The sequence below is a fragment of the Microcaecilia unicolor genome, chromosome 7 (assembly GCF_901765095.1).
Source record: "Microcaecilia unicolor chromosome 7, aMicUni1.1, whole genome shotgun sequence".
Taxonomy (NCBI): domain Eukaryota; kingdom Metazoa; phylum Chordata; class Amphibia; order Gymnophiona; family Siphonopidae; genus Microcaecilia; species Microcaecilia unicolor.
Window position 1 is genome coordinate 88,534,438 of NC_044037.1, and position 15,773 is coordinate 88,550,210.

The window sequence follows — 15,773 nt, forward strand, 5'->3', positions numbered from 1 at the left end:
TTGATGATCCTCCTTCTGAAATTCTGATAATTAAAGAGAATCTGTAGAGCTTTACATTTATTCTTTCCCAATCTTGCTGCTTTAAAGACTTGTAATGAAGGAAAACTGAATGGATTTTATTCAATACTAGTAAAAAAGCCCCGTTTCTGATGCAAATGAAACGGGGGCTAGCAAGGTTTTCTTCAGAGTGTGCATGTGGGAGTGTCCCTGCCCTCTGCCCTCTCTCCCTCCCCTTCCCCCCTCTGAGTCCAGTCCTTCAGTGTTAAGTTTCCTGCTGTGCTGTGTTTGTGTTACAGAGAGAGTGAGGGCATCTCTCTCCTCCCCCCTCTGAGTCCTTCACTGTTACTGAGAGAGGGATTTCGTGCTGTGCTGTTTTCCTTCACTCATGGGGAAACCGGATATCTCTGGCGCTTCACACTTCCGGCTGGAGGCTTCAGAACGTTGGTCTTGCCTTTTATATATATAGATATTTGTGAGTGATATTGCCGAAGGCTTACAAGGTAAAGTTTGCCTTTTTGTGGATGACACCAAGATTTGCAACAGAGTGGACACCCCGGAGGGAGTGGAAAGCATGAAAAAAGATCTGTGGAAGCTAGAAGAATGGTCTAACGTTTGGCAATTAAAATTCAATGCGAAGAAATGCAAAGTGATGCACTTAGGGAGTAGAAATCCACAGGAGACGTATGTGTTAGGCAGGGAGAGTCTGATAGGTACGGACGGGGAAAGGGATCTTGGGGTGATAGTATCTGAGGACCTGAAGGCGATGAAACAGTGTGACAAGGCAGTGGCCGTAGCTAGAAGATTGCTAGGCTGTATAGAGAGAGGTGTGACCAGCAGAAGAAAAGAGGTTTTAATTCCCCTGTATAAGACGTTGGTGAGGCCCCACCTGGAATATTGTGTTCAGTTTTGGAGGCCGTATCTTGTGAAGGATGTTAAAAAAATGGAAGCGGTGCAAAGAAAAGCTACGAGAATGGTATGGGATTTGCGTCACAAGACGTATGAGGAGAGACTTGTTGACCTGAACATGTATACCCTGGAGGAAAGGAGAAACAGGGGTGATATGATACAGACGTTCAAATATTTGAAAGGTATTAATCTGCAAACGAACCTTTTCCGGAGAGGGGAAGGCGGTAGAACTAGAGGACATGAAATGAGATTGAAGGGGGGCAGACTCAAGAAAAATGTCAGGAAGTATTTTTTCACGGAGAGAATGGTGGATGCTTGGAATGCCCTCCCGCGGGAGGTGGTGGAGAGGAAAACGGTAACGGAATTCAAACATGCGTGGGATAAACATAAAGGAATCCTGCTCAGAAGGAAGGGATCCCCAGAAGCTTAGCCGGTGGTGGGAGGTGGGGATAGTGCTGGGCAGACTTATACGGTCTGTGCCAGAGCCGGTGGTGGGAGGTGGGACTGGTGGTTGGGAGGAGGGGATAGTGCTGGGCAGACTTATATGGTCTGTGCCCTGAAAAAGACAGGTACAAATCAAGGTAAGGTATACACAAAAATGGCACATGTGAGTTTATCTTGTTGGGCAGACTGGATGGACCGTGCAGGTCTTTTTCTGCTGTCATCTACTATGTTACTATGTAACTATGTAAGTACTCTTTCTACGTATTCTGAAATTATTTATAAACCTAAAATGATTATACATATAACATGGAGCCAATCCCAACACAATTGGAAGAATACAAAAAACTTAGGGACCCTTTTACGAAGGCACAGTAGGACTACTGTGTGGGTAGCATGTGGCAAAACAGGACTACCACTGGCCACGCCCAGGCACCCAGCAGTAGTTCTGCTTTTTGCCACGTGCCATTTCTGGTGTTAGAAAATAGTGTGGGGGCAGGGAGTAGGCATGCCCAGTGGTAATAATGCAGTGTGGGCATATTTATGTATGCTGTCTGATTACCACTGGGCATGCCTACTCCCTGCCCCCACGCTATTTTCTAGCACCAGAAATGTCACATGGCAAAAAGCAGAACTACTGCTGGGTGCCTGGGCGTGGCCAGTGGTAGTCCTGTTTTGCCACATGCTACCCACACAGCAGTCCTACTGTGCCTTCGTAAAAGGGTCCCTAAGTTTTTTTGTATTCTTACAATTGTGTTGGGATTGGCTCCATGTTATACGCAGGGCTTTTTTTGAGGGGGTACTTGGGGGTACTGAGTACCAGCACCTTTTTCATTATCTGCTAAAATTGACCCATGGTCCCCAAGTTTTAATGAAAGAGCTCAGGCCCTACACACCAATTCTGCCTTGTCATAGATTCTGAGACTGGTTGCAGGGGACCTGGCCATTGTGGGGTGGGTCTCTCAGTGATCACCCCACCCCTGAAGGGCGCCCTGGCATTTGAGTACCGGCACCTTTTAAATTAGAAAAAAACGCACTGGTTATATGTATAATCATTTTAGGTGATTATACATATAACATGTATAATTACTGTGAGCCCTTACCGCTTTCTAAATAGGTAGCGGTAAGGGCTCAGGTGGTAATGGCCACATGCTAAATTGGAAATTAACATGTGGCCATTAATGGCAAAAATAGAAATTTGGCCATTTTAGAGCCTCACTAAAAAGTGGCTGGAGCACGCAGGAAATCGACATGCTAAAACTACCACTGGCCACATTTTAGTGTGGCTTACTAAAAGGACCCCTTAAATTGTAGCCTAGCTTCAATAGTGGAGGAGTGGCCTAGTGGTTAGGGTGGTGGACTCTGGTCTTGGGGAACTGAGTTCAATTCCCACTTCAGGCACAGGCAGCTCCTTGTGACTCTGCGCAAGTCACTTAACCCTCCATTGCCCCAGGTACAAATAAGTACCTGTATACAATATGTAAGCCTCATTGAGCCTGCCATGAGTGGGAAAGCGCGGGGTACAAATGTAACAAAAAAAAAAGCCAATGAAAGAATATGTAAAAATGTATGATACTATTACTTTTCTTAAGCAAAAAAATCAGATGGACAGCCGTATTTAGAAACAATTGTAATGTTTTCAAAACATTTGCTTTGAACAGCCGTATAAACGTTATTGCAGTAATCAAGTTTTGAAACCAATAATGCCTGCACCAGTAGTCAAGATTTCTCCCGTGTAAAAAATTTTTTGTATACCACAAAGTTTCCTCCTCAGACAAAAAGTTTTCTTAACCATGCTATTGAGCTGCAACTTGAATGTCAAAGATTGATCAATAAATATTCCTAATATTTTGATAACTGGTGAAACCTCATATATATGCTGATCACTTATAAAAGAAGTCAAATTAGAATCTGGATTATTATCCACCAATAGGAACTTTGTTTTTTCAGTGTTTAGTTTTAACATGCTATAACATCCATTTTTCACTTAATATGATGTACAGTGGTGGAAATAAGTATTTGATCCCTTGCTGATTTTGTAAGTTTGCCCACTGACAAAGACATGAGCAGCCCATAATTGAAGGGTAGGTTATTGGTAACAGTGAGAGATAGCACATCACAAATTAAATCCGGAAAATCACATTGTGGAAAGTATATGAATTTATTTGCATTCTGCAGAGGGAAATAAGTATTTGATCCCCCACCAACCAGTAAGAGATCTGGCCCCTACAGACCAGGTAGATGCTCCAAATCAACTCGTTACCTGCATGACAGACAGCTGTCGGCAATGGTCACCTGTATGAAAGACACCTGTCCACAGACTCAGTGAATCAGTCAGACTCTAACCTCTACAAAATGGCCAAGAGCAAGGAGCTGTCTAAGGATGTCAGGGACAAGATCATACACCTGCACAAGGCTGGAATGGGCTACAAAACCATCAGTAAGACGCTGGGCGAGAAGGAGACAACTGTTGGTGCCATAGTAAGAAAATGGAAGAAGTACAAAATGACTGTCAATCGACAAAGATCTGGGGCTCCACGCAAAATCTCACCTCGTGGGGTATCCTTGATCATGAGGAAGGTTAGAAATCAGCCTACAACTACAAGGGGGGAACTTGTCAATGATCTCAAGGCAGCTGGGACCACTGTCACCACGAAAACCATTGGTAACACATTACGACATAACGGATTGCAATCCTGCAGTGCCCGCAAGGTCCCCCTGCTCCGGAAGGCACATGTGACGGCTCGTCTGAAGTTTGCCAGTGAACACCTGGATGATGCCGAGAGTGATTGGGAGAAGGTGCTGTGGTCAGATGAGACAAAAATTGAGCTCTCTGGCATGAACTCAACTCGCCGTGTTTGGAGGAAGAGAAATGCTGCCTATGACCCAAAGAACACCGTCCCCACTGTCAAGCATGGAGGTGGAAATGTTATGTTTTGGGGGTGTTTCTCTGCTAAGGGCACAGGACTACTTCACCGCATCAATGGGAGAATGGATGGGGCCATGTACCGTACAATTCTGAGTGACAACCTCCTTCCCTCCGCCAGGGCCTTAAAAATGGGTCGTGGCTGGGTCTTCCAGCACGACAATGACCCAAAACATACAGCCAAGGCAACAAAGGAGTGGCTCAGGAAGAAGCACATTAGGGTCATGGAGTGGCCTAGCCAGTCACCAGACCTTAATCCCATTGAAAACTTATGGAGGGAGCTGAAGCTGCGAGTTGCCAAGCGACAGCCCAGAACTCTTAATGATTTAGAGATGATCTGCAAAGAGGAGTGGACCAAAATTCCTCCTGACATGTGTGCAAACCTCATCATCAACTACAGAAGACGTCTGACCGCTGTGCTTGCCAACAAGGGTTTTGCCACCAAGTATTAGGTCTTGTTTGCCAGAGGGATTAAATACTTATTTCCCTCTGCAGAATGCAAATAAATTCATATACTTTCCACAATGTGATTTTCCGGATTTAATTTGTGATGTGCTATCTCTCACTGTTACCAATAACCTACCCTTCAATTATGGGCTGCTCATGTCTTTGTCAGTGGGCAAACTTACAAAATCAGCAAGGGATCAAATACTTATTTCCACCACTGTACCTCTGAATATTAGGCATTTCTGCATGCAAAGAAAAGCCCAATGGAATTAAGACAGTAATATTATCCACATAACTATAATTTAAATAGCCAGTTCTCTCCATTTCACTTCATAGTGAATGTAGGAATACATTAAACAGTATGGGGAACAATGGGAACCCCTAAGGAACGATGCAAAAAAAACAGAAGAAACCAGTTTTCGCAAAAAATGATGTCAAACAAAACAGCAAAGATGACTCAAAAAAGGGGGTAGATGACGCTTCTAATGTAAAAACAAGTTTATTTAACATGAAAAAATTGTATATAAAAGGTGGGTGCAGTGGCTTACCAAGGGGAGGGCGGGGGCGGTCCACCCAGGTGCACGCTGCTGGGGGGGTGCCGCGTGCCTGTCGGCTCCACTGGTTCCCTGCTCTCTCTGCCCCGGAACAGGTTACTTCCTGTTCCAGGGCACAGGGAGCAGGGAGCCAGCGGAGCCCACAGGCACGCGGCTGCTCCCAGCAGCCAAGAAGGCACCCGGGGGGGTGTTGATGCGCTGAGAGGGGAGTTTGATGCGCTGGAAGGGGGGGTGTTTGATGCGCCGGGGGGGTGTCTTGCTGCACCCTGGGGGGGGTGGATGTCGCTGCACCCTGGGGGGGTGGACGTCGCTGCACCCGGGGGGGGGGGGGGGGGGTGCGCAGCGGCGATCCGCCCCGGGTGGCAGCCGACCTAGGATCGCCACTGGGTGGGTGAGACTCGACACACCTGTGTTTCGGCCAATCTGGTCTGCATCAGGAGTCTATCAAAAGAACAACATATACAACACATTTAAAAATATATATAAACATAAAAAATCATCAAAATAAGAATAGCATATAAAGACAGTAAGTTGACATAGAAGGGCATAATCGAATGGCGCCGGCCATCTTCGGGACCAGCGCCATAAGTGGGTGGAGCCAACCGTATTTTCGAAAAAGATGGCCGGCCATCTTTTTGTTTGTTAATACGGTTGGGCCCGACCAAATGTCAGAGTTCACCGGGTTTGAGATGGCCAGCATCGGTTTTCAGCCACAATGGAAAATAATAACGGCGATCTCAAACCCGGTGAAATCCAAGGCATTTGGTCGTGGGAGGAGCCAGCATTTGTAGTGCACTGGCCCCCCTAACATGCCAGGACACCAACCGGGCACCCTAGGGGGCACTTCTAAATATTAAAAAAAAATAGCTCCCAGATGCATAGCTCCCTTCCCTTGGTTGTTTAGCCCCCCCAAAACCCACTCCCCACAACTCTACACCATTACCATAGCCCTAAGGGGTGAAGGGGGGCACCTACATGTGGGTACAGTGGGTTTTGGGTGGGTTTTGGAGGGCTCCCATTTACCACCACAAGTGTAACAGGTAGGGGGGGATGGGCCTGGGTCCACCTGTCTGAAGTGCACTGCACCCACTAAAAACTGCTCCAGGGACTTGTATACTACTATCAGGGAGCTGGATATGACATTTGAGGCTGGCATAGAGGCTGGCAAAAAAGGGTTTTTTGGGGGGTTTTTTTTGGGTGTGAGGGGGTTGGTGACCACTGGGGGAGTAAGGGGAGGTCATCCCCAATTTCCTCCGGTGGTTATTTGGTCAGTTGGGGCTCCTTTTTGAAGCTTGGTCGTGAAACAAAAAGGGACCAAGTAAAGCCGGTGAAATGCTGGTCAAGCCTGGCTTTTTTTTCCATTATCAGGCTAAGCCGGCCATCTCGTGAGCATGCCCCCGTCCCGCCTTCACTACCCTACCGACATGCCCCCTTGATGTTTCGCCGGCTCTGCGACGGAAAGCAGTTGAACCCAGCCAAAATTGGCTTTCGATTATATCGATTTGGCCAGGTTCAGGAGATCGCCGGCCATCTCCCAATTTGTGTCGAAAGATGGCCGGCGATCACTTTCGAAAATGAGCTGGATAGTGTATCTATATCAAATCTAATAAATAACATAAAGCGATATCAAAAAGATGTATTTATGAAACAGTTGTATAAAAAGTTATTATATAAATGTTATACATATATATGTGTTTACATACAGAACGTGTGTATATAATTTAAAATCAATAACTAAACAATATTACATAAAGAGATGTCAACTAAAACTTTTCTTTTAGAAAAACAGATATATGTTGTCATCAGTCTAATAAAACATAATTGAAATACATAAAAATATTAAATTGTTAAAATATGGTAATATGGTCCAATCATGTTCATAAAAATACATGAATATACAATCAAATGTAGAAACCAAAAAAATATTTAAAAAAATATATAATATACACATCACTTCCAGTGGTAGAAATCTTAGTATTTTGTTTGAAAAATATACCTTTTTTTTTAAAAAAAAAAATATACCTTTTAAAAAGGGGGTCCACCCATGGTTGCATGTGATGGAGGTAGGTAAAATATCAAGTTCTCTAAAACCATTATTAATGAATATATGGAGAAATAGGAATTAAAGTAAAATGAGGAAAAAATGAGAAAGATGTTTATACATAAATAATAAGTAGTAACTATGTATGGAAATGCATGGACATTGGCTGGTACATTAAAAATACTATAGTCCAACTGTATATCATAAATCAACAAAACAAACCAACTATAAATTATACATTGATTTTTCTCATACAGTAATAAAAAATATTAAATAATGAAAAATATTGTATAGCGAAATATGCAAATGTATAAATAAAAACCAGTTAAAATTTTACCTTTACACTTCCTATGTTTATATCATCTATTCCAGAAAACTGGTATCGGCGTTTCTCATTATATATCTTGGCGCCAAAATTAATGGAATTGGATGACATCATCCTAATGCGTCATGTTATGTAGATAATCAAATATATTGATAAATGATGAAATTCAACACATACTTAGAGGAGATAATCTTGGTTTGAAATGGGGTTGTAATTGATAGTAAAACTAATTGTGTCAGTGTGAATTATTTAATGGAAACCGGATATGTAATGAATAAGGAAAATTGTAAGGTTTAATGAAAATCAGAAATATAGTGCACAATGAGAATTGTAGGGTGAGGCTATGCATACATTGCGATTTGATGGATTCATGTCAAGAATAGTGATTACTTTATTTCTGTTGATAAAGAAATTATTAAAACTTTTCTTTGAAAATTAAATTATTAATTAAAAAACTTTTGAGGAAAAAATGTGGTAATGAGTAATGGTGTGTTGCTAATATTTAATTGGAAGTGAATGAATAATGCCTTGTTTAAATGTATACAATTTTTTTGTAGATATAGGTAATAAAAAGCCAGTCTTTTGAAATATGGTATTTGTAATATGAATATAAATCATGGGCTAAAACATTTAAAACTGAAATTAAACATAAGATCGGAGCAAACACATATGAAATATGAAAAATTTGTTGTGATGAATAAAAAATAATTATTATATTATAAATAAACAAAGGAGAATTATATTATAAACAAAGGAGAATAGTATAGATTTCGAATTTGGAAAAAATACAGTAATTAATATGGAATGTCATTTTAAATTACCTAAGAAACGATGCGTTTTAAAAAATTATTTAAACGTATTATGAAAAATGTAATTGAAAAAAAAATGTTTTATATGAAATTGAAAAAAATAATACCAAGGATTAGAAACTATAGTATCCATTTTAACTCTATAAGACCTACTTGTTAAAAAAAAACTTGAAGCCAATTTAGAACTCGCCAAGAAATCCCCAAGTACTCAAGAATTTGAAGAAGTTTAGTTTAATCAATCAAATTAAAAGCACTTGAGAGATCAAACTGAAGAATAAGCATTCTTTTTCCTTCATGCATGTAAAGTCTAGAAATATCTACTAGCGAACCTAGTACAGTTTCTGTACTATGTGCCGAGCGAAAGTCTGACTGAGAGTGATGGAGTATGTTATGCTGTTCCAAATAGTTATGACAGTAATAACAGAAACATCACATAAAAGCATTTTATTTCAAATTCTTTCTTACATGGTAACATAGTAAGTGACAGCAGATAAAGACCTGAATGGTCCATCCAGTTAGCCCAACAGTCATACTCATTACCAAGTCATGATTAAACCAACAATGAATGTGATATAAAATACATGATCATTGTCTCTCTTTGGCATGTCTGGGACACCGACATTCTGGCCACCTCACCTAAATGACATTGCTACTATCTAGTGATTATCATCATGATACACGCAGATGCCATTTTAAATCAGATGCATATGTATATGACAAACAATATATATGTCTATTTTATTTACATTATTTTATTATCTCTTTTGTAGCCCCTGAAGCAGCCCTGTTGGGCGAAACACGGCCTGTGTCGGGCTGTTTATGTGTACATACTGTATATATTTTTAAAAATTGGTTCTTAACAATAAATTACGTTTGTCTTTTAACGATCTGCTCTGTTCATTTTCCATCTTGGAGTTTGCAGACCGTCTGCCTTTGTGCTTTCTTGGATCCTCCCATTTAGGTGAAGTAGACAGCATGAGTGTAGGCTTATTGTAAATTTGTTCAGGATGAAATATCCCAAATGTTATCGAAATTGCTCAAGTTTTGACAAAGTTGTGCAGAAAACAAGCTTTGTATAGATTTTTTTTTTTAAACAGAGGGCCAGATTCTATATATGGTGCTAAGAGTTACGCATGTTAAATTGGGCGTGTGCCCAATTTAATGGATGTAACTTGAGTAAAGAACCCATCAGCGCTGATAATTGGGTTATAACAGCCAATTATCACCATCCATTGGCAATAGTTAAGATTTAGACATATATTGTATTCTATAACAATGTACCCATAAATCCTAACACACATACATATTTGGGGGCGTGGATAGGAGTGCTTCAGGGGCCATTCCCAAATGTTATGCATGTTGATATAGAATATGGCCAAACTGTGTCCAAATGTAGGCGCTGGCATTTAAGCCTGCTCATAGCAGGACTAATTTCAGGCGCCTACAGTTAGGCACAGTTTATGCCTAAGTGTGATTCTAGAAAGGATGCATACTCTTTATAGAATCGCTCTAAGAGCATTAACTTTTCAGTGCTACTTATAGAATATGCCCCATAGTGTATAAAGTGGCTTGACAAAGAAGTGCAGTTAGCGCCAATTCTACAATGGCATTGACACATCTAACTTGTTATAGAATAGTAGCACAAAGCCACTTTGTTGTGCCAAAACTTAGGTGCGACAGCTTATGCCATGTCAATGACGGGCATATGCAGGTGTGCCTAAGTGCACCTTGCAATGTGTACATCTGAAACTATTCTATAAGGTTTGTGCATTGCTAAGTGGAATGCCCATGACATACCCATACTCTGTCTACTGGTACACTTACCGTTACGCACCATGGCCTACATTCAGTAAATTGAGCCCAAGTCTGCCCTTGCACATGTTTGGAATATATGCACATACCTTCATACAAGCAGGATATGTACCTAACCAATATTCTATAACTATACACATATCTCTAATAGTGCATAGTACGCAGATGGGTGTACACATGGTTGGATCATGGGATGGTTGCAAAGCTATGCATGTAACATATAGAATAATATGTTTCTTGCATACTGTAGAACATAAAAGCAAACACTTATGCCAGCTCGGCTGCACTATTCTGTAAAGGAAAGTAGGCATCAATCAGGTGCTAATGAGGTACCCTCTGGGCGCCTATATGTAGACACACAGTTATAGAATTACATATGTTAGCAGTGACCGCACTGGCAACTGTCCATTTAAGTAGGTGCCAGCTGTTTAGCAGGTCTAAATTAAATGGATAATATATATCCATTTAGGACTAGATTCTATATATCATGCCTAAAAAATCAGTGCCGAAATGAATGTATTCTATAAAGTATGCCTTAATTTAGGCATACTTTATAGAATACGTTTAAATTTCCATGTGGTATATAGAATGCATCAAGCACTGGTCTGTGTAACTAAATTTAGTTGTGGGCAGTTACGCCAAGTTAAACTTGGTGTAAATGCCAACATCTAAATTGGGCGCGGACCAGGTGTATTCAATAACAATACACACAGATGTTAGAAAAGCTCATGACATGCCCATTCTGTGCCCATGGCCATGTCCACTTTCAACTTCACGACTTAGAAATTATGATCACCATGTTACAGAATATGCGTAGACAGTTCTGCATGTAAATTCTAATTAATGCCAATTAGTGCTGATAATTGGTTGTTAACATCTAATTATCAATGCTGGTTAGCTTGTTAACCAATTGGCTTATACGCATTGTTATTGAATATGCTTCGATTTCTGCACAGAAATCTCAGTGCGCTATATAGAATTATTATTAGCATTTGTATAGCGCTACCAGATGCACGCAGCACTGAACACCTGACACAGAGAGACAGTCCCTGCTCAATAGAGCTTACAATCTAAAATAACACAGGCAGACAAGACAATTAAGGGCGAGGGAAATACTGGGTGAGAAGGAACAAGGGGGAAGGGAGGCAAATGAGTAGTGGCTAGCAGCCAAAAGCAGCAGTGAAAAGGTGGATTTTCAGCATAGATTTGAAAACAGGTAGAGATGGAGCTAGACGTACAGGCTCAGGAAGCTTATTCCAGGCATAAGGTGTCGCGAGAGAAAAGGAATGAAGCCTGGAGTTAGCAGTGGAGGAGTAGGGGGAAGACAAGAGAGATTTGTCCAGTGAGCGGAGGTCACGGGGAGGAATGTAGGGAGAGATGAGAGTGGAGAGGTAATGGGGGGCTGCAGAATGGATGAATATAGAATCCCAGGGTTAGCAGCTGGATATCATCACTATGTGGATAATTGCTAGTTCCCCATTTACTCGTCTCAAAACCAGCCCCTTATTATACAGATAAAATCTGGAAGTTTAGGGGCCCTTTTACTAAGCCGCAAAGTGTCTATGCATGCCCAACATGCGTCACAATGGAGTTACCGCCCGACTACCACATCGCTCTTGCGGTAATTTCATTTTTGGCATGCATCCGATATGTGCGTCTGAAAAATATTTTTTATTTTCGGGCGCGCATAACAGATGTGCAGCAAGTGGCATTTGGCGCGCGTAGGTCATTACCGCCTCTGGCTACCGCATGAATCTTTACCGCTAGGTCAATGGCTGGCAGTAAGGTCTCAGAACCAAAATGGATACACGGCAATTTTCATTTTGCCGCACGTCCATTTTTGGCAAAAAAAGGCCTGTTTTTTTATAGGCACTAAAAATGGATCGGCACACACCCAAAACCCATGCCTACACTACTGCAGGCCATTTTTCAGCGCGCCTTTGCAAAAGCACCCCTTAGTGAGTTGAATGGAATGGCCAGATTGTATATGTATTCTATAAGGTCTGAGACTATATAAATACGTAAGTTGTTTGTTCATCACTTGTCAGCAAATGCAAATTTCATTTAAAGTACATTTTCAAAGTCCAGCGGAGCAGACATGATCACCAGATAATTTCAACCAATTATCTTTAGGGAAATTTTCAGCTGAACCTAACAGTGAGGAGTTTTATTTAATTTAAGTACTTATATTCCATCTCTCTCATCAACTCTAATGCAGATCACAAACATCAAGAGTAATGATGATACATAATCAAATCGTAAATAAAATGAAGTAATCATGCAAAACATAACAAAGAAAGAAACATATTAAATCTAAAAATGCTCCAGTAAAATCAACTTTAAAATAGCATGCATCAAATGAACAAGAAAATCACTCTAAAATCCCAAGAATCTATTAAATAAAACAATTTTAACAGAGGCTCATACAGCAAGATACACATACATCTTCTTACTCAACTAAATTGTTTTTGTTTATGGTTTATTGGTGCTTGATATACCGCCATGTCTAATGCATAGATCCAGCTAGATCTCTTTGAATATTTATCTCTTAGTAAATCAGGCCATCAATCAACTTTTAGCATTGCTAAACAGCAGAACTGTGGCGTCCTTTTACCGAGCTGTGGGAAAAATGGCCCTGTGCTAGCAGCAGGGGCCATTTTTCCCATGTTCCAGGGCCCTTATTACTGCAGCAGGTAAAAAAAGCCCCCAGCACACATGAACATGCGGTAAGAGAACTCTTACCGCATGGCCATGTGCCAGGGAGTCCTTACCGTCACCCACTGAGGTGGCAATAAGGGCTCCCGTGCTAACCCGGTGGTAACTGGGCAACACATGCCAATGCCCGATTACCACTAGGCTATCTCTATGCAAGCCATTTCCAGGGGTTTTCTTTTTCCCCTGGAAATGGTGCATGCTCAGGGTGGGACTACCGCGGGTGGCCGGTGGTAGTCCTGGAAAAGGGCCTCTGTGTTTCCTAAAATCCAGTTGACCACATCTAAGCACACCAAATAAGAAGTCCACTATTGTGGCAAAATGCTTTCACTAGCATGAGTTTTCATGGACTGAAACCCAAAGACTAGTTTCTACACAAGTCAGGACAGATCTTTGTGTGTTAAAAATGTTTTCTTTTCCATTTCCATTTCCTCATTCATTAGAGCCCCTGCCCTGTGTGCCTTTTCATTTTTGCCAGGGCATATGCAGATGTGCATTACTGTTGTGCAAGCGAGCAACGAGGGCTCCCCAACTTCTGCTGCTTGTAACAGAGATGGGGCAGGAAAAAAATTATATCATTTTGTTACATATTTCATTGTTCAGAATGAATATTTTCAAGAGTACACACTATGGGGGCAATTCTATAAAAGTCACCAAAGATTAGTTGCCAAGGTGCACTATGTTAAGCAGTTAATTCTACAGTATAATGGTGTCTAGGCGCCCAGAAGCTCTTATAGAAAACTAGCATAAGTAGGCATTTGTACACCAACATTTAGGCAGTGGTGTTCATACATCAGCTGCCATCTGGGGTGGATTGCCGCTGCACCCCTGGCACATCACCCCCTCCCCCCGCGGATCATGACACCTCCCCAAGTGCATCACTCTTACCTCCTGGGGTTGCAGGGAGCAGTCGCACGGCTGTCAGCTCTGCCAGTTCCCTGCCCTGGAACAGGAAGTAACGTCAGAGGGAGCAGAGAACTGGCAAAGCTGATAGCCGCGCGGCTGCTCCCTGCATCTCCTTGCAGCATGTACCCAAGGCGGACTGCCCCCACTGCCCCGCTCTTGGTACGCAACTGTATTTAGGCATGCTCCAATATGCCATATCAATACCATTCTGTAACTTATGCACATAAATATGAGACCTGTCCATATGCCTCTCGTGCACATCCCCTTACATTTACATATTAATCCCTGGATTCTATATGGTGCGCCTAGTGTTCTGTGCTGAAATCCAAGTGTATTCTATAACAACTTACATAACGATTTGTTATAGCAATAATCCTTGTCTAACCTTAACTTGAACATGTATACTGATGCTTTGTCATTGTTAACCTGTTATGTTGACTAATTGTATTTATTTTAGCCATTTTGTTATCTTCTATAAAACACAATAAAAATATTGGAACTAAAAGAATCTTCATGCACAACTCACTAAGCGTATTCTGTAACACACTGTGCCTAAATTTTAATGCATGCAGGCAAAAAGGGGTGTGCTTGAAATGATAAGTAGTAGTAGTAGTATTTCATGGGCATTCCCAAATTTATGCACGTTGTTATAGAATATGGCCCTCTGCGCCTAAATCTATGCGCTGGGATTTATGCCACGTTTTCATTGGTGTAAATGGATGCGTATAGTTTTAGGCACTAAAATATCGACTAAGCATATTCTATATACTGCGCCTATATCTAGGCGCCGCATATAGAATGCGCCTAGTTGGAAGTGTTTTCCGTGTGGATTTTTTTACGGGCCAGATTCAGTAAATGGTGCTAGAAAATAGCTGCCGGGAAAAAAAATCTGCACTCAGTGCTATTCTGTAAAAAGTGACGAAGGCTGAGCGTTCTTTATAGAATAGTGTTTAGTGTGGATTCCCACACCCAACTTTGGGCGTGAGGACTTACACCAACTGAAACCCGGCATAAATCCTGGCATGAAAGTTAGAGACACATCTCTTGTATTCTATAACACCGTGCCCAAATATTTGGAAAGCCCCTGACCTGCCCATGCCCCCTTTTGGACTACTTGCTATGAAAGGTGCTAAATAGTGGAATGCCTTGCCGAAAAATATAAGATCCCAATATGATTATTTGGTTTCTGATAATTTTTTAAAATCTTTCCTTTTCAAAAAATTTCTGTCTGTTGATCCTAGTGCCTAATCTCCTCCTTCCATTCTCCCCATTATGCTTTATTGTTGAATTCTTTATATATTTATGATTCTTTCCTTATTGATAGGTGTGGGTTTATGTATTTTGTTTCATATTTTGGGAAAATCTGGGGTATAAATGTCATAAATAAATAAAGTTGGGTGCAGGCAGATGCACGCGCAAACTCTAATTGGTGCCAGTTAAAATCAATAGGTTGTTAGCGCACAAATATTGAGTGCCAATGGCTTGTTAACCAATTGAGTTGCACATGAATCTCTGGATTGTACAAATTTGGGTGACTTTTATAGACTCCATGGGTAAGTGAGTTGCACACTAAAGTACTGCTTAGCAACCAAATAGCACTTAAGTGTAACTATAACAGTCTCGTGTGTAACATACATGGAGGGGCATAATCGAACAGAAACGCCTATCTCCATGGGCGTTAATCTCCGAGAACGGGTCCGTGAAGGGGCGGAGTGAACCGTATGTTCCAAAACAAAATAGACGCCCATGGTTTATTCGCCAAGGTGTGAGCTGGGCGTTTTTGCTTTTCACCGATAATGGAAAATGAAATCGCCCAGCTCAAAAACGAATACATCCAAGGCATTTGTTCATGGGAGGGGCCAGGATTCATAGTGCACTGGTCCCCCTCACATGC